Source organism: Polypterus senegalus, chromosome 9, assembly GCF_016835505.1.
Source record: "Polypterus senegalus isolate Bchr_013 chromosome 9, ASM1683550v1, whole genome shotgun sequence".
Lineage (NCBI taxonomy): Eukaryota > Metazoa > Chordata > Cladistia > Polypteriformes > Polypteridae > Polypterus > Polypterus senegalus.
In genome coordinates, this window is record NC_053162.1 from 25059825 (window position 1) to 25078739 (window position 18915).

Genomic DNA, 18915 nt, shown 5'->3' on the forward strand with positions numbered 1-18915 from the left:
TAGGTCGTAAGTCACAGCTACTCACATATAAGGCACACTATAGGTTCACTGACAACCCACATATGACAATTGAAGAGCCATTTTGAAATGAGCACGAGTGCTCTTAGAAATGGAGAAAAATGTCACACAGCACATTTTGGTGGAAGGGAGAGGGGCAGCTTCGACACCTCTTAGTACCTGAAAAGGACTTTTTTTTCCTTGTGTTCTTGCAACACAGAGATAGCCAAGTCAGTAACGGTCTGAAAGTTCTGTACATGGGTGCTACAGCTCTGTGATGTCATGTTGGCCTTGCAAAGCATCATGGGGCACTTGGAAAAAATGCTCGCCTAAGACAGCCTTAAGTGAAATTTCCAGGAAAATATTTGTTGAACAAGGTCTCCATACACAATATATACATTTGTGAAAAACATTTTGGCAAAATTCGCCTATCAACATTAGTTGATAGTGTGGGACCAGCAGATTCAGTGGAATGATGAATGCTAGTAAACATGATGACCATATCCTCCCTGAAAACCAGAAAAAGGTTACAGAACAACAATAATTTGTTCTTTAATATTTCAAATTACCTGCCATAATAGTAGTAATTACAATGGATACTTAGATCTTTACCCATATGAACACAGTTTGCACATGCAACAATTGCACAAAATCAAATTGAGATCCTATACAGCTACTCACATATAAGGCACACTATAAGTGCACTGTAGATATTCCATAAAAGTATGGATCAAAACTGTCATGATTGATATTTTCAAAAGTTTTTCCTTAATTATCTGTGTCTTTGTAAATAATGCTTTACGTTTTTGGGGGTTCATGCACAGTAAATCTATTTCTGTCATTGGTTTCTTGATTGGAAACATTCATTTGGAAACATATTTAAAATCCAGCCATTGTGTTTTACCAATCAACCAACACTGTTTTGGGATGTTCGCATCACCTGTTTCTATGGAAATAATCCCATAATGAATTGGGATTGGTGGTGGTGGAATAAAGGTTACCCCAGCCATTCCTCAATATCTGAGATTGGAAAATAACTACTATTTTTTGTGTGTAATCATGGTGATTCTTTTTGGACTTAATTTTCTGTATCGTGTTTTGGCCTTCATTGATTGTATCTCTGATATCTGGCTTATACTTACCCATCGCTTCTTGTACTGCATTTTTTCTCCTAGTGTTTGTTCTTTAAAAAGCTTAACTGACTTTCTTCAGTGAGCACACAAGCTGGTCAGCAGTGTTACTGAGAGTATCATTACTTCCCATGCCATTATTTACAAAAGGGGAAAAGTATTCTTTCATAGATAAAGGTAATGGACTGCTCCATTATATATAAGTGAATGTGTGTGTGTGTGTGTGTGTATATATATATATATATATATATATATATATATATATATATATATATTGTCACACACGTGCGCTTAGGAAGCAGTCAACAAGTCCTAAGGTGAGCGATATAACAAATGATAAGGGTTTGTTTCAGGGTACTAATGCCTCTCTCTCTTACCTTATAGAACCAAAGAAGACAAAACAAATTCTCATAGCATAAACAATAATTCAGAGACTGGAACATCCACCACTTCATCATTTACTTCACTTCCGGCTCCTGGAGATGACATCACTTCCGGTCCCTCCGTGATGACGTCACTTCCGGCTCCTGGTGATGACGTCACTTCCGGTCCCTCATTGATGACGTCACTTCTGGTCCCCCTCTGATGATGTCACTAATCCTTTTCATCATTTCCTGCAGCCATTTTGTCTCCCATATAAAAGCCACCACTTCACCAGTTATTTTGTCGAATATTTGGATGTTTTTTTCATTTATTTGGACCAGCTTTGCTTACAAGCCATATACAGGGCAATTCCCCAACGCTTTTTTAGTTGTTTTCTCAACTTATTTATCACAATTGGCGTAGTCGGCAGGGTTAATTTGATTGTCCAAGGATGAGCGAGGGATAAGACCTGAATGCTGTGTTGAACACTTTGGTTGCTGAACTACAGCAGGTAAAATTCCAACTAGGAGACACCAGGACCCGACTAGCAGAATCGGAGGCACATGCAGCAGCAGCAGTACGGGTAGAAACATTGCGGTCAGTACCTTCCCTATTAACTTACCTCACCGCAGACGATGAGGTCGAAACCTATTTCCTGGTATTTGAACGGAACGGAATCGCAGTGGGCCTACATTCTTGGTCCTTACTTGAAGGGGTAAGCACAGAGGGCCTACTACGATCTAACGGAGGAGCAGGCTGCCAATTATGACACCCTTAAAAAGGAGATATTTAAACGCTATGGTGTATCCGCGGATCAGCAGGTGACAGAATGGAGGGAGTGGAAATTTGATTAAACACGACCCATCTATACACAAGTAGGATGCTGGCTACGGCCAGATGTTAATAGCGCCCAACAGATGGCAGAGATCGTCACTCTAGAAACCTTTATTAACGGACTACCAGAAAAGGTCGCCCAGCAGGTCTGCAAACAAGAGGTAGGAAATATGGATGACCTCGTTAAAATAGTGGAGCGTCACTGGGCAGTCTGCAAATCCGAAGGTTCAGAACGGTACTCTCGCCCACCCCGACAGGATCGTGTACCTTCTAATGAGCCTGCCCGATCGATTCCCGACACCTCTACCCAGAAAAAAGAAAAACCAGTCTATTCTCCGCACTGTTTCAAGTGTGGGTTAGGACACCTGTTTACTGCCTGCCAGACTCCGGAGCCGATGGACTGTTCTCTGGGAAGAGTAGAGAGGTACTGTGCTTTGATCAATCTCTTGTCTTTGCCGTATACGGGAGCAGTAATTCTGAATGGAGTTAAAGTTACCGCTATGTATGATTCCGGGAGTAACATTTCTATTGTTGCTCGCCGTTATGTCTTACCGCAACAGTGGCTAATGCATAAAATTAGTCTCAGGTGTATACATGGTGACATTAGATATCATCAGGCCGCCTCTTGTGTCATCTCGGTGGATAATGTCATGCGATCCATGATAGTGGCTGTAATGACGAATCCACCCTATACAGTGATACTCGGGCACGACTGGTCAGAAATGAAACGTGGTACAGACCGTACTCTCCCATTAATAAATGAGGGCTTGGTAATGGAACATAAAGAAAATATTCCGACTGCTTCCACGCCGTGTAATAGCTCTCAGAATCCTACTATAGATAGTATTGATAACGGAGATGAAGGTACGTCAGGCACTACGGGAGGCAACCCACCTTCCGAAGGACCTGAGGTAACTGAAACTCTGCCCCTTAAGGTAGCACAGGATCCCATAACCAAATTGGCTTCTCAATTTAAAATTACCCCTTCTTCCTTTAAACAAGAGCAATGAAATGATGATTCCTTAAAATTTGCGAGAAATGCAGTCGTTTCAGTAAACGGACAAATGTCCATTAATCCTATACCACGGATGCCTTACTTTGTAATCAAAAATGATTTATTATATCGTGTGGCTGAGCATGAAGGTGAAATAAGAACCTTACTGTTAATACCACGCACTTATCGTCGTCAAGTGTGTGAATTGGCACATTCCCATTTACTCAGAGCACATTTAGGAACCGATAAAACATTAGAAAGGATTAAGTTCAGATTTTATTGGCCAGGAGTAAACGAGGAGGTCCGACGTTTCTGTACTTCTTGTCCGGAGTGTCAGATTCGTCAGATTCCCAGAAGGGACCGTGCTCCTCTTATTCCTCTTCCCCTTATTGATATTCCCTTATAAAAAGGGTTGGTTCTTGATCTCGTAGGACCCATTGAACCTTTGCTACGAGGTCATAAATATATTCTAGTTTTGGTAGATTATGCCACGTGATTTCCTGAAGCTGTCCCATTGCGTTCAGCTACTTCTAAAAATATCGCACGGGAACTAGTAGAGATATTTGCACGTGTGGGGATTCCCAAAGAGGTTTTAACCGACCAAGGAACTCCCTTAACTTCAGAGATGTTCAGGGAGGTTGCAAAGTTACTGAACATTAAACATCTGAAAACATCAGTTTATCAACCCCAAACTGATGGCCTGGTTGAACGTTTTAATCAGACACTTAAGCAGATGTTACGCAAAGTAGTTAGCACGGATGGGAGAAACTGGGATCAGTTACTTCCACTCGTGCTCTTCACTTATTGGGAAGTCCCCCAAACCTCCACAGGCTTTTCTCCTTTTGAACTCCTTTATGGAAGACAACCACGCGGGTTATTGGATATGCTAAAAGAAGGTTGGGAGGAGGAGGTTCTCCCATCCTCTAATGTCCTGGAATATATTGCACAATTACACAATCATTTAAATAGAATCAGGCCTATTTTAAAAGAACATATGGAAAAGGCTCAAGCAGCGCAGTCGCGATATTATAATCTTAACACCACCATCCGGGAATTCCGCCCGGGTGATCATGTGATGGTGCTCATTCCAACTTCTCATTCAAAATTATTAGCATATTGGCAAGGACCTTATGAAATCATAGAACGAAAAGGGCTCATTGACTATTTGGTTAAACAACCCAATCGTAGACCGAGTGAGCGTGTTTTGTCATATAAATCTGTTGAAACCATGGAAGGAAAGGGATGAGGAACCTAACTCCAGTCAGCCAAGCTCTCTTTTCGTTGCTTATCAACCACTTAATTTTGGGTCTAATTTGTCTTGGAAACAACGACAGGAATTAGATGATGCTATCCTGTCCATTCCTGAAGTTGTGAGTGAGCAACCTGTTCGCACTACGCTGATTGAACACGACATAGTTACAGACCCGGGTGTTATTGTCCGAAAACGGCCATACAGACTTCCTGAGGTTGAACAAAACTGAAGTAGAGCTGGAAATTAGGCGAATGCTGGACATGGACTTTATTGAGGAGAGCTATAGTCCTTGGTCCAGTCCAATCGTCTTAGTTCCTAAACCTGATGGGTCGTGGAGATTTTGTAATGATTTCCAACGACTCAATCAGGTCTCTAAATTTGACACTTAGTACACCTAGTGGACACTGGCAGTATAAAGTCCTTGCATTTGGGTTGCATGGGGCTCCGGCAACTTTTTCAGTGGATACACTGCTAAGGCCCCACAATTCATATAGTGCTGCCTATCTGGATGACGTGGTTATCTATTCCAGCACATGGACGGACCATATACAGCATGTGTTGGCTGTCCTCTCTACACTAGCACAAGCAGGCTTACGGATTAATCCAAAGAAATGTTTCTTTGGCTTGAACGAGGCTAAATATTTAGGCTATCTAGTCGGTGGGGGGACAGTTCAACCACAGTGTTCTAAGATTGATGCCATTGTCAAAAGGCCCCGTCCGATAACAAAGAGGCAAGTACAAGCTTTCTTGGGATTAGCGAGTTACTATTGTCATTTTGTTCCTCAGTTTTCTGAGAGGGCTACGCCTCTTACTAATCTTACAAAGAAAAGTGCTCCTTTAAAAGTGGTATGGGATGACAATACTGAAGCCACATTTTGTGACTTAAAATCGGCAATTAAAATCTCCTAAATTCTCTTATCCTTTTAATCTCCAGACCGATGCATCGGACACAGGATTGGGTGCCATGTTGAGCCAATGCGTCGATGGTGCTGAACACCCCGTGTTGTTCATGAGCCGTAAACTGTTGGACAGGGAGACCAGATATGCAGCAGTGGAACGGGAGGCTTTGGCGATTAAGTGGGCTGTAACTCAGCTTCGTTATTATCTGTTGGGACGGGAATTTACTCTCGCTACGGACCATGCCGATTTACAGTGGATGGCTCTGAATTGGGAGTCTAATCCTCGTGTCACCAGATGGTTTCTCAAATTACAACCTTTCAGATTTCAGGTAACTTATCGTCTAGGTGCTCTTCAAGCCAACGCTGATGCTCTCTCCCGAACCTTCGACCTCTCGGTACAGGCCGCCCGGCCCGATGGGTCTGGGCTAAGTGGGGGGTCATGTCACACACGTGAGCTTAGGAAGCAGTCAACAAGTCCTAAGGTGAGCGATATAACAAATGATAAGGGTTTTTTTTTGAGGGTACTAATGCCTCTCTCTCTGACCTTATAGAACCAAAGAAGACAATTAAAACAAATACAGCATAAACAGTAATTCAGAGACTGGAACATCCATCACTTCATCATTTACTTCACTTCCGGCTCCTGGAGATGACATCACTTCTGGTCCCTCCGTGATGACGGCACTTCCAGGTCCTGGCGATGATGTCACTTCCGGTCCATCATTGATGACGTCACTTCCCTTTTCATCATTTCCTGCAGCCATTTTGTCTCCCATATAAAAGCCAACAGTTCACCAGTTATTTTGTCGAATATTTGGATGTTTTTTTCATTTATTTGGACCAGCTTTGCTTACAAGCAATATACGGGGCAATTCCCCAACACTTTTTGAGTTGTTTCCTCAACTTATTTATCACTATATATATATATCCCATGCCGGTTCACACCCCCAGGCCGCCAGGAGGAGCTCTCCCGACAGCAGGACCATGCCCCGAGGTCCAGCAGGGCCTTATGGACTTTGTAGTGTTTTAACACAACCCTGCTGGATACCTTGGGGGCCACCAGGAGTCGCTGTAGGGGGGCTTATGGGTTCTTTTATGCCCTATGACCCGGGAGTACGTCAGGGTCACATGACAGGAAGGAACGCGTGCTCCCGGGTTAAAGAAAAGGACTGATTGCCCTGACCCGGAAGGAGTAAGGAACTATGGACTGTCGGGACAGGAATACCTCCGGGTCAGGGGCTATAAAAGGACGGTGCCTCAGTCCAGACACCGAGCTGAGCTGGGAGGAAGGGTGGCTAAGTGTCTGGGCGAGGAGGAGTGTTTATTGATAGAGTTTATTGTATGAGTAGTGTGGAGGGTGCTTGGTGCACGGAAGAACAAAATAAAAAGGTTCTGGACTTTTACCTGGTGTCTGGAGTTGTACCTGAGGGTTCAAGGGTGCACTACTGCCCCCTACTGTCACACTGGCGTAGTCGGCAGGATACTCTGGCCGTCTGTTGGCAGAGGACCTGCATTAAAAACAAATTTTGTGTGGGCAGACAACCCTCGGGGAATTCCCCATCTTTTCACGGAGGTGCAAACACCACCCGCTACCGAGAAAGCTGCAACTGTGCGCGCCATCCCGTTCTGCAGGAAAATGGGCAAGAAGACCGGGAAAAAGAAGATCGGTCCCAGCTGGCTGCAGGGCCTGACGGACGGCGAGAGGTCCTGGACCTACCTGACCGGGAGCGAGGAGGACCGAGAGCTAATTCGGGCCGAGTTAGCCCGGGTAGCGCGTCAATCAGGACACGGACCGCTGTCGAGCGCCTCGGACTCCCTAGATAGTCCGGGGGTTCCGCCATCCCCTATGGAGGGAGCTGCAGGTGAACCGCCCGATGTTTCGGGTTTATTCTTGTCATGTTTTGTAGGCGCCCGCCGAGAAAATCACAGCAGCGTCTCGGATGACTGCCTCATGCTCCAACAAAAGGGCCGCGGCTCCCAGAAGGCAGACCAGGACGCGAGACGGCTAGCAACGGCTCCCCACGAGGAAGATCGGGCACAGGCTAAAGCCGAGCAAATCCGAGCGGGGCGACAGCCGGAACGTTGCAGGATCGCGACTCCCGAAGATTACTACCGGGAGTTGGAGCGGGATCGGCTACGTTCCGAGGTAAGTGCTGGGAGAGCACTCGAACCGCCGGAGCCTTTAATTTCTTGTTTTGCAGAGGCCTGTCTGCACAAAGCGGACAAAGAGCACGCCCGCCTCACACCTAGGCAAGATGGCCGCGACAAGAAGAAGCCGGGCCAGTCTAGGAGTCCGAAACAGGGAAGCCCATACGGCGAAAGCCACCACGTGACTTCGCGCGATGGAGGCAGGGAAGACGGTCAGAAAGGATCCTTCGGTGAGGTCAGTAATTCCCCGACGGATCCGAGCTTCCTGAAAGGGAAGGAGGCGGCGAGCGAAGCAGCGCCACAATTTAAAAAGAATCAAGAGGAGCAGGAAGTGACTGATCGGTCTGCCGACAAATTAAAAGACGCAGATCGCAGTCCGCCGCGGCAGGTGACCCGTTCCTCTTTGGACTCCATGTCCCAGAAGCCTCCGCGAAGCCCAGCAGAGCACGTGCCAGGAGCGGACGTGCTCATTGGCTCCCGGCCGGTAGGTGAAACGAATGCGGAAGCGGACTTAACCCCGGCCGAAATAACTAACTTTGTGGACTTACGACAGCTCGAAAAATACCTCGAGCCCGTGTATGCTTTCTTCCAGGGAGTGAAGGAACTGAAGGCTCGTGTAGACGAGCTGGGAGCTACAGCTGAGGCGCCGCTGAAAGGATTAGTGGAATACCTGCGGCGATTAGGCCGAAGCCCGGTCTCGAGTGATTTGGCGGTGCAGGTGAGTGAGATCTGTGCCGTATATCATAAGGGGACACAGTGTGATCTGGCCCCGCTATTAATAAACAGCGAGTGTCAAAGCACTGTGAACCCGACAGTGGAGCGTGGAGTGATGACTGACCGGGAGGGGGAGGAAGCGATCGATCCGAGGCATGCGTGTGACGTGGCCTTCCAGAGCGAGTCGCCACTCCAGACCCGTACCGATGTAATAAGGGCGTTGATGTTAGTTACCGGAGGGGCGGAGGAAGTGCCAATCTCCCAGGTACAGCTAAACAGTGCTGTTACCCGGAGCGATGCGGTACTAATGACGCCGCCTTCGAAACAAAACAGAACAATGGGCGTGCAAACAGCAAAGAGGCTCTCTCTTTTCCATAGGGAGCCTCAGGTTGAGCCCAAGCCCCAGATCAAACGGGAAATCCCCAAAAGAAAAGGTGGATCTCCCAATATAATGGAGAGAGAGGTTGCAAGCAGTACAGCAGCCGTAAAACCCTCCTCGGCGGAGACAGGGGCGGAGTTCCCGAGGTGTTTCTGGTCTCGCAGAGGGGGACAACCAGGAGGACTTCGCCGAAGCTACAACTGCCGGCGGCTGGGCCACGAGTGGCGCCATTGTTCCCGGGGGGACAGAAGGTACGTCGTTCCCCCAAGGTTCGCTAGAGGACAAGGACAACGCAGCCAACGTCCGGCAGACGCGTCTTCCTGGAGGAGGACATCCCTCGCGGGGCTGGATGCTCCGCCCCAGAACTCGTCGCTAAGGGGGAGGGACTGTGGAGGATTGCCGGCTTCCCATGCCGGTTCACACCCCCAGGCCGCCAGGAGGAGCTCTCCTGACAGCAGGACCATGCCCCGAGGTCCAGCAGGGCCTTATGGACTTTGTAGTGTTTTAACACAACCCTGCTGGATACCTTGGGGGCCACCAGGAGTCGCTGTAGGGGGGCTTATGGGTTCTTTATGCCCTATGACCCGGAGTACGTCAGGGTCACATGACAGGAAGGAACGACGTGCTCCCGGTTAAAGAAAGGACTGATTGCCCTGACCCGGAAGGAGTAAGGAACTATGGACTGTCGGGACAGGAATACCTCCGGGTCAGGGGCTATAAAAGGACGGTGCCTCAGTCCAGACACCGAGCTGAGCTGGGAGGAAGGGTGGCTAAGTGTCTGGGCGAGGAGGAGTGTTTATTGATAGAGTTTATTGTATGAGTAGTGTGGAAGGTGCTTGGTGCACGGAAGAACAAAATAAAAAGGTTCTGGACTTTTACCTGGTGTCTGGAGTTGTACCTGAGGGTTCAAGGGTGCACTACTGCCCCCTACTGTCACAATATATATATATATATATATATATATATATATATATACCGTATATACTCACGTATAAGTTGGTTCTTGAAACCCAAAAAATCGATCATTAAATCGACTTCTACGCCCGTTCAAAAATGCGACACATTTTTTTCTTTTTAACATCTTGCTCCCTCCATTCTCCACCAGTTCCTCAAACATATTGAATTTTGTTGCAGCAGCACAGTTTCCAATTTCTTTCGCTACTTCAATGATGGTTAATTTAAAACCACCTTCATATTTCCTTCTACTCAAATGCTCCATCATAGATAAGAGATGCTCTTACGATAAAGGTGTATGAGGGTGTGAGATACAAATCAGTGCAAACGTTGCTTCGGAATAGTTCGGGTATTACCGTAAGGTCATGTAGGCACAATACATAGGAAAAAAAGGCAATGCGCTCCGTGGTTACTCTCTTAGGTGGGAGTTAGCATATCATTATCTCTTGGACCAATAGCATAAGTTTTCCGCATTCGACTTATACAACCGACGGTATAAAATACCAGGAATTAAGTCTTGACTTATCTGCGGGAGAACTTATTTGCAAGTATATATGTTAGGTATATTGTCGGAGCCAGTGAGCTGCCCATAATGTTGGTGACCGTTGCTCATGTGCTGTTCAGTAGTTCTCCTGCTCCATTTTTCCTCCTGCAAAGTGCCACCAGCTGCATGCTATTAACTGCAAGCTGTCTCTCTGTTAAACAGTAAACCTAGGGCAAAGAAACACAGATGCCCTTTAGACACTCCTTCTTAAACAGCATTTCAATAAGGAACAAACACACACTTAGATGTCCTGTAATACCCCATGTAGTGGGAAGTGGCCCCAGTCTACACTCTGGACATCTGATAGTTCATGAACCGAACAGGATCAGTGGAGAGATGAGACACAGACAAAAATTGAAGAGTGCTGTACAACCAAAATGCAGTAGTGTCAAGTGGGCTTTGAGACACAGTCCTTCAACACTGACACTTCTTTAGAAATAAATAAAAACAAACAAAAGGAAAAATATGGTGTATTTACAAAAATAGTGCACTCCAACAAAAACTACACACACACTCCAATAATGAAGGTTAAATATAACCGGTAAGATTGTCCAGTGTGGTAGATAGGGGGCGCTCTCTCTCCCTTGAACCCCTGTCCACAACTCCAGACACCAGATAAAAGTCCAAATGTTGACTTTATTTAATCTCCACAGAGTACAAAGCACACTCTCCACCACAATACTCATATACTAATCACTATAAATCACAAATACAATCCTCCAGCTCCCAGACGCGTTGCCAACCTTCCACCCAGCTCAGCTTGCCGTCTGGGAGCTCCCACAGTCCTTTTATATTCCCTGACCCGGAAGTGTTCTCAATCCCCAGTCCATGTGATCCTCAATCACTTCCGGTCAGGTAAAAGTTCTTTTCTTCACCCCGGAAGCCTGTCGCTCTTCCTATGAGGAACTTCCGGGTCATAGGGCACAAATGAGTCCTCGGTCCTCCCTGCAGCACCCTCTTGCGGCCCCTGAGGTATCCAGCAGGGCTGAGGATAAAAACTACAGTGTCCATGATTCCCTGCTGGTCTTCGGGGCACCTCCATACTGCAGCGAGGGCTCCATCTGGCAGCCTGGGGGTATTGGCCGGGATGACAAGCCGGCCACATCTCACACCAGCCAATCTGCCAACCCGTCTACCTCACGCACCTATCCAGGTAGTCGTTAGCGCATTCACACCACGCGCCGCAACATGCCCTGAGCAACTATGCATTTAAAACTGAACCCCTGCAGGTCGCGCATGTATAAACCCTCTGGCACAGCCAACGGCTATGCTGAGCTCATGCACACCCATTGCCGACTCACCAGTAAGTAACATCATTCCTTTAACATTATGGGATCCCCATCTTAGACTCAAACAAATGCCGGCTTTCTCTTTTAGGCGTGCCGCACTTTAAACTGCCTGCACTGGGCAGGCTGCAAGGACATGTAAAAATGAACACATGCGGAGGAGCTCGTACTGGCCATTATACCTGGCTCTACGTGTGTCCAGACACACCGCGCCTCACAGCGCTCACCCGCTAGATGGCCCCGTGTTCCCGCGACACTGCCCTCAACACACAAATGGTAAGCACACTTCCTTATAACCATATAAATGTCGCTGCTTCAATTTCAAGGTTTCTTCAACTTAAATTTGGTAATGCGTGGGTTGCACATTACCACATGTCCCCTTTGTGGGATCAGCTGCAGGCTTCTCGCGTGAGGATTAGAACATTTAAAAGATGGAGCCCCGGCCAACCTAACTCCTCACTCTCCTATCCACTCTCCTTCAGACTGCGTTTGCTCCAGTCTCTGCTTCCAAGCCATTGAACCCACTTCATGAGGAAAGCTTTGTGTACTTTTGACCTTGAGAGGGGAGCTGGACCGCCACGTTTGACAGCTGAAACCTGTGTCCGTTTCTGCTGTTGATAAACCTCCTCTGAATAAGGTCTTGTGTTTGTACCTGCCAGTTCAGCAATAAAGATTTTGTACTTTTCCAGTCTCCTGTGCAACTCTGTGACCCACGCTTGACAATATATATATATATATATATATATATATATATATATATATATATATATACATATACTGCTCAAAAGAATTAAAGGAACACTATAAATCAGAGTATAGCATAAAGTCAATGAAACTTATGGGATATTAATCTGGTCAATTAAGTAACAGAGGGGGTTGTTAATCAGTTTCAGCTGCTGTGGTGTTAATGAAATTAACAACAGATGCACTAGAGGGGCAACAATGAGATGACCCCAAAACAGGAATGGTTTAACAGGTGGAGGCCACTGACATTTTTCCCTCCTCATCTTTTCTGACTGTTTCTTCACTAGTTTTGCATTTGGCTACAGTCAGTGTCACTACTGGTAGCATGAGGTGATACCTGGACCCTACAGAGGTTGCACAGGTAGTCCAACTTCTCCAGGATGGCATATCAATACGTGTCATTGCCAGAAGGTTTGCTGTGTCTCCCTGCACAGTCTCAAGGGCATGGAGGAGATTCTAGGAGACAAGCAGTTACTCTAGGAGAGCTGGAGAGGGCCATAGAAGGCCCATAACCCATCAGCAGGACCAGTATCTGCTCCTTTGGGCAAGTAGGAACAGGATGAGCACTTCCAGAGCCCTACAAAATGACCTCCAGCAGGCCACTGGTGTGAATGTCTCTGACCAAACAACCAGAAAGACTTCATGAGGATGACCCAAGGTCCCCATGTCCTCTAATGGGCCCTGAGCTCACTGCCCAGCAGCAAGCAGCTCGATTGGCATTCGCCATAGAATACCAGAATTGGCAGATGCACCACTGGTGCCCTGTGCTTTTTACAGATGAGAGCAGGTTCACCCTGAGCACGTGACAGAAGTGAAAGGGTCTGGAGAAGCCATGGAGAACATTATGCTGCCTGTAACATCATTCAGCATGAGCAGTTTGGTGGTGGGTTAATGATTGTCTGGGGAGGCATATCCATGGAGGGTCACACAGACCGCTACAGGCTTGACAAAGGCACCTTGGCTGCCATTAGGTATCAGGATGAAATCCTTGGACCCATTGTCAGACCCTATGCTGGTACAGTGGCTCCTGGTGCACGACAATTCCTGGCCTCATGTGGTGAGAGTATGCAGGCAGTTCCTGGAGGATGAAGGAATTGATACCATTGACTGGCCACCACACTTTCCTGACCTAAATCCAATAGAACACCTCTGGGACATTATGTTTTGGTCCATCCAATGCCACCAGGTTGCACCTCAGACTATCCAGGAGCTCAGATCCCCCACAACACCATCTGTCATCTCATTAGAAGCATGCACCGATGTTGTCAGGCATGTATACAAGAACACAGGGGCCATACAAAGTGCTGCGTACAATTTTGAGTTGCTGCAATTAAATTTTGGCAAAATGGACTAGCCTGCCACATAATTTTTTCACTCTGATTTTTGGGGCGTCTTTGAATTCAGGGCTCTGTAGGTTGATCATTTTCATTTCCATCAAACGATATGGCATCCTTTCGTTCCTAACACATTACCCAGTCTATATCAGTATAGATATCCAGGAGGATTTCTTTTTCCCATTGAGATCTGATGTGTTTTCAAAGTGTTCCTTTAATTTTTTTGAGCAGTTTATATATATATATATGCAATACATTATCTAATTAGCAGATACCAAAATTGTAAAGAACTCAGTTTCAAACATTGTGTTCTTTTCTTTTTTGCTCAAAAGGTTTAAAAGAACACAAAATGCCAAAATGGGGTTTGCCTGAAAAGACAACCTAGAGCAAACAAGTCCCAATACAAAATGCAAGAGCAAAATCCAAGAACAGAAGCAAAAATCCACAATAGCCAGAAAATCAAAAAAAAAAACAATTCTTACAATACAGCATGTCTCAATACAGGAGAGTAAGTAGAAAATAAACAAAAGCATTTTTTTCTTTTAGACTGAATTCCCAAAGCTATATTTGAGTGGAACTGTGGATGCCATGCACCTAAGCAACCTTGTGAATAATGACAGCTCTTCACAAGAAGATGACAGCAAACAGTAGAGCCACCACCTGGATGCGACTGGTTGAATATACAGAGACAGGTAGCGGCTGCCCTGAATGGGTTGGCCAACTGTGCATCTAAAAAAGAAATCTGCAGCTGTTACTTACACTAATGGTTTGGTTACAGCACAGAAAAACAAGAACAAACAGCTGCAGATTTATACATAAACAGCTAAGTGACCAGAAACAAAGCAGTCTTTTATTTGGTTCAGAGTCAGACAGCAACACAGACAAACTGAAAGAACACATCATCCTGATAAGCAGAGAATTGATGGGAAATAATAGCTTCAACATTGCTGAAGAAATGACAGAACAAACCAAAATATACCTTTTGTAAGGTCTGCGTAACAACTACATCTAATCAGGAACCTTTCCACTTTTCCCCTTTACCCTGCAAAGTGTTCCAGCAAGAAGTCTCTTAGCTTGGTCTCATTAAAGATGTATTGGTCCTCTTTCTGACATGATCCTCTTTCCTTTCCTTCTCCTAACTATCTGTTGGGATCCCAAACCCACCCATTTCTTCTACTGATTTCAAATATAACACTATTTCAGAGTGGCAACTTCTATGCTAAAAGATGTATTAGGTCACATATGACTATAGAATTGCTTCTGGCATTACTTTCTACACAAGGGTTCAGTTCTGCTCTGTTGTGTTGCTTTTGTTTCTGCAGTTTCTTTTTAGCTATGGAGCCAGAATTATCATTTCTGTTATGTACTGGGAACCATAACTTTGAGAAGAGCTTGATACTATCACAGTATCATCATTCAATAATCCAGCCAATAGCAGGAATTGATAAAGGATCTCACATCACACACACATGTACAGTATTTTATAAATTTAGACTAAAAGAATGCATTCATCACAACACACAAAGAACATTTTGAAATACCAATATACTGTAATACCTTATAAAGTACATTACAATTCCCTCAGTCAGAATCTTGAAGAATTTTCAAATCCAGTACTGTACCTAACATCTATACAATATTAGGCTTCTGTTCCATTTAGCTCTTGATTGAAACCTATCATGGTACATTTACTTCCCAAACTATTTTCAGTTAATAGCTGTTTGGCTCCCGTGTCAAAAGGTCTTCAAACTATGCTCCATCATTTTTGCCTGTTCATTTTCCAAATTTGCTCTTCCTTGCTTGTAAAGGATTTAGCTTCTTATTCCTGCCATTCCACTTTATATCTAGCGGAACTTCATAACAATGCAGTCTGCCCACCAACCTCTCCAAGGTCTTCAGCTCCTCATCGTGGTCCACTTGCAACTAATTTTAATGCCGCTTTCTCACCCTTCTTTGCTCCACCTGTTTAAATGTTCGACAAACATGTAGCTGATCACTTGTTCCCAGCTATTACATAACTTTTCTGAAAAAATATTAAAAATTGTATGAGTTGCAGCACATTGAAGATAAATGTCTATTTCAACTTTCCTACATAGTATTCTCCAGCAATAATTTCCTTTTGAATATTTTATCTGAAATTTTAACTCAGCTCTGACTTTTTGCATTAGTGAATAATGCATTTTTGACAGAACTGCTTTATTTTACCTTAAATCTGCTGCATGATTAAGCCTCTAATTTATTTATAAAGAGCATGATTACAGTTTTATGTCTTTTATTTTTTTCTTTATATCAAATATGTTGGCATGTGTTTCTTTGTAGATGTAAAGCTCCAATTATTTTACAGCTAAAGGGACATCATTATTATTATTATTCTTTTGGTGTGCTAAATATATTTTTCAAAAATGTGATAATACATTCATTTGTCTATACAGTTTCTGAGTGTTAGTGTCTTGTTACTGGACACTTTATACAGCTGGCAAAACACCAGTTAACTTTACAACATATTTTTTAAAATATCAGGATAATAATATCTTGAGTAAAAAAGCAATATTGATAAGTGTAATTCTTTTTTTGTGGTCTTAGGTTATAGCTTATGTAGTATACATTTATACAGTCGATTCCACTTAATTGGGACACCGGTTAATTGGGGCAGCCGTTTATTTGGACCAAATTGTAAAGAATAAATCCGGACAGTGTAATTGTACATGTTTTCCATTTGGTTATTTGGGCCACCATTCCGCTTATTCGGGACAGGAGTCACTGGCTGTTTTAAAGCCGAGATGGGTAAGATTAAAATGAAAGAGCTCAGTTCAAAGTAAAATTTCCAAGAATCGCACAAATGAAAAATAAGATAAGGAGTCCCGTTAAGCGAGCCACTCGGGAATGCCCGCGAGGAGCAAGAGAAGGGTTGAGCCAGTGTTATCTTTAGGAGCTTCTTGGTCATTTGCTTCGGGAGCTCCGAAAGTTGTGTTTGAAACATGAAGTGGTGCTGAAGACATTTTGTACGCTGAACTTCGACACCGCCTTTTTGGTAAGTGATAACAAGCAGCAATTTTTTTACCACTTGTTTTAAATTGAGTCATGCAAATTGCCTGAAAAATGAATTCCATGACGGTTGATAGAATTATTTTCTTATTTTTATTCATGATAGGGTGCCGCTGTTAGGATGCCACGGAAAGACCTAACGCTCTCCGATAAAATTGATTTGCTTGATAAAATCAAAAACCAAGTGCCTAACACAAGCACCCGTATGCTGGAGAAGATAACGGGCATTCCGAAATCAACAATTTTGCGTGTTCTAAAGAACGAGCAGAAATTGAGAGGTGAATGGGCATTGCGAAAAAATGCACATGGAACATCCCGAAAATGGAAGCGTGAAGGCAAGGAACCAGAAGTTGAGGACGCTGTCAATCAGTGGTTCGTTAAAGTGACTACACGTGACGTAGCTGCACAAGGTGTACGTATCAGTGGGTCTATTCTGAAAGCGAAGGCGGAGGATTTAGCTAAAAAGTTGGGTCATGACGAATTTAAGGCAACAGATGGATGGTTGTCTAGATGGAAATCTAGGCATGAAAATAAGTTCAAAAAAGCACATGGCGAAAAAGGCAGTGCTGATGCTGACGGCGCTGAAAAGTGGAAGTCCAGTAAATTACCCGAGTTGCTTCAGCAGTTTTGTGCAGGTGACATTTACAATGCCGATGAAACTGGCCTGTATTATCGTGCAACACCTGACGGTTCGCTGTGCTACAAACATGAAACACTAGTGAGTTCGAATAAAGCAATGGATCACGTAACTGTGTTATGCTATTCTAACATGTTTGGAAGTGATAAAAGGAAATTGTTAGTTATAGGTAAAAGCGCTAAGTTTCGATGCTTTAAGGGCCTTAGAATGGATGGATTGCCAGTTCTGTACCATGCAAACAAAAATGCATGGATGACTTCTGAAATTTTTTCAAAGTGGTTATCAGAATGGGATGTGGAATTGCAGCGCAAGTCGAAAAAAATTCTGTTGCTTCTTGATAATTCCGCGGCTCACCCTCACTTAGATTCTTTGAAAAACATTCAATTGGAATTTCTGCCTCCTAACACCACATCCATCCTGCAACCAATGAATATGGGAATCATAAACAATTTGAAAACTTTGCATCGAGGCAAATTGGTGAGCTACATTCAGGAAGCAATCGAAGAAAATCTGCTGCAAGAAAGTTCAACAGCTACGGATGTTAGTGGGAAGATTAACATATTGCAGGCAATACAATTTGTTGCTGACAGTTGGCGAGAAATAAACCAGAGCACTATCCAAAACTGTTTTGCCCATTGCGATTGGAAGAACTCTGAGCAGTCGGAGACACAAACTGACAGCAACTATGTTGCTGAAATGACTCTGCAGGTGCAAAGTGTGGAAAATTATGAGGAATTTATCAGCATTGATGACAACATCGAGTGTTACAACGAAAATGAAGATTGTGACGACACGATCATCGAGGAAATTGCTGCGAAACGTGAAGAGACAACAGATAACCAAGAAACTGATGCGCATGAAGAAATTGAGCAAGTGACTCATCGGGATGCCAGGAAATTTATCACTGGATTGCGATTGTATTTCATGCAGACAGGCAACGAGGGCAGTCCTTTATCTGCATGCGCTGATTTTGTGCAATGCCAGCCTATGAAGAGAACAAGACAAAGCAAAATCGATGGCTTTCTTAATAAACAAGACTAACTATCAGTAACCACATGTATGAATCGATTTACTACCTTTCTCTTGTTATTTGGATAGAAGGGAATATTATAATGTTTGGATGACAAATTTGTCAAGTCGTTTTTAAAAGAATAAACGGCAATTTATGGTGTGCAACATATATTCAAACGTACGTAATGTCTTTCTATTACAAAATTTTACCTTTTTTTGTGGACTTCACATAATTGGGCCAGCCACTTAATTGGGGCAAAACAACTCCATCCAGATGTGTCATGATTAAGCGGAATCAACTGTAATTAATACTCTCCATAATGTTGCTGCACTGTACATTTTCAAGGATGTATAAGCAGATTTATCTTCATTGCCTGCCAAATGGTCACAATAAAAGGTGTCTATTATTATGATTGCACTTCTTATTTATTTTTTCTTGTCTTTTTCTTTGTTTTGTCCTTAGCTTTTTCTCACCTTTTATGGGTTTTTGATCATGGAGATTCTCTTTGTTAGCTTCTTGTTTTGATGCCTCTTATTATGAAAAGAGCATTATACTGCTTATCCCCAGATTTGTTTTCTTATGGTTGACACTATTTATTTATATGTTTTCATTTCCTGGGCAGCAGCCTGGCAGTGTGTAATGTCATCAG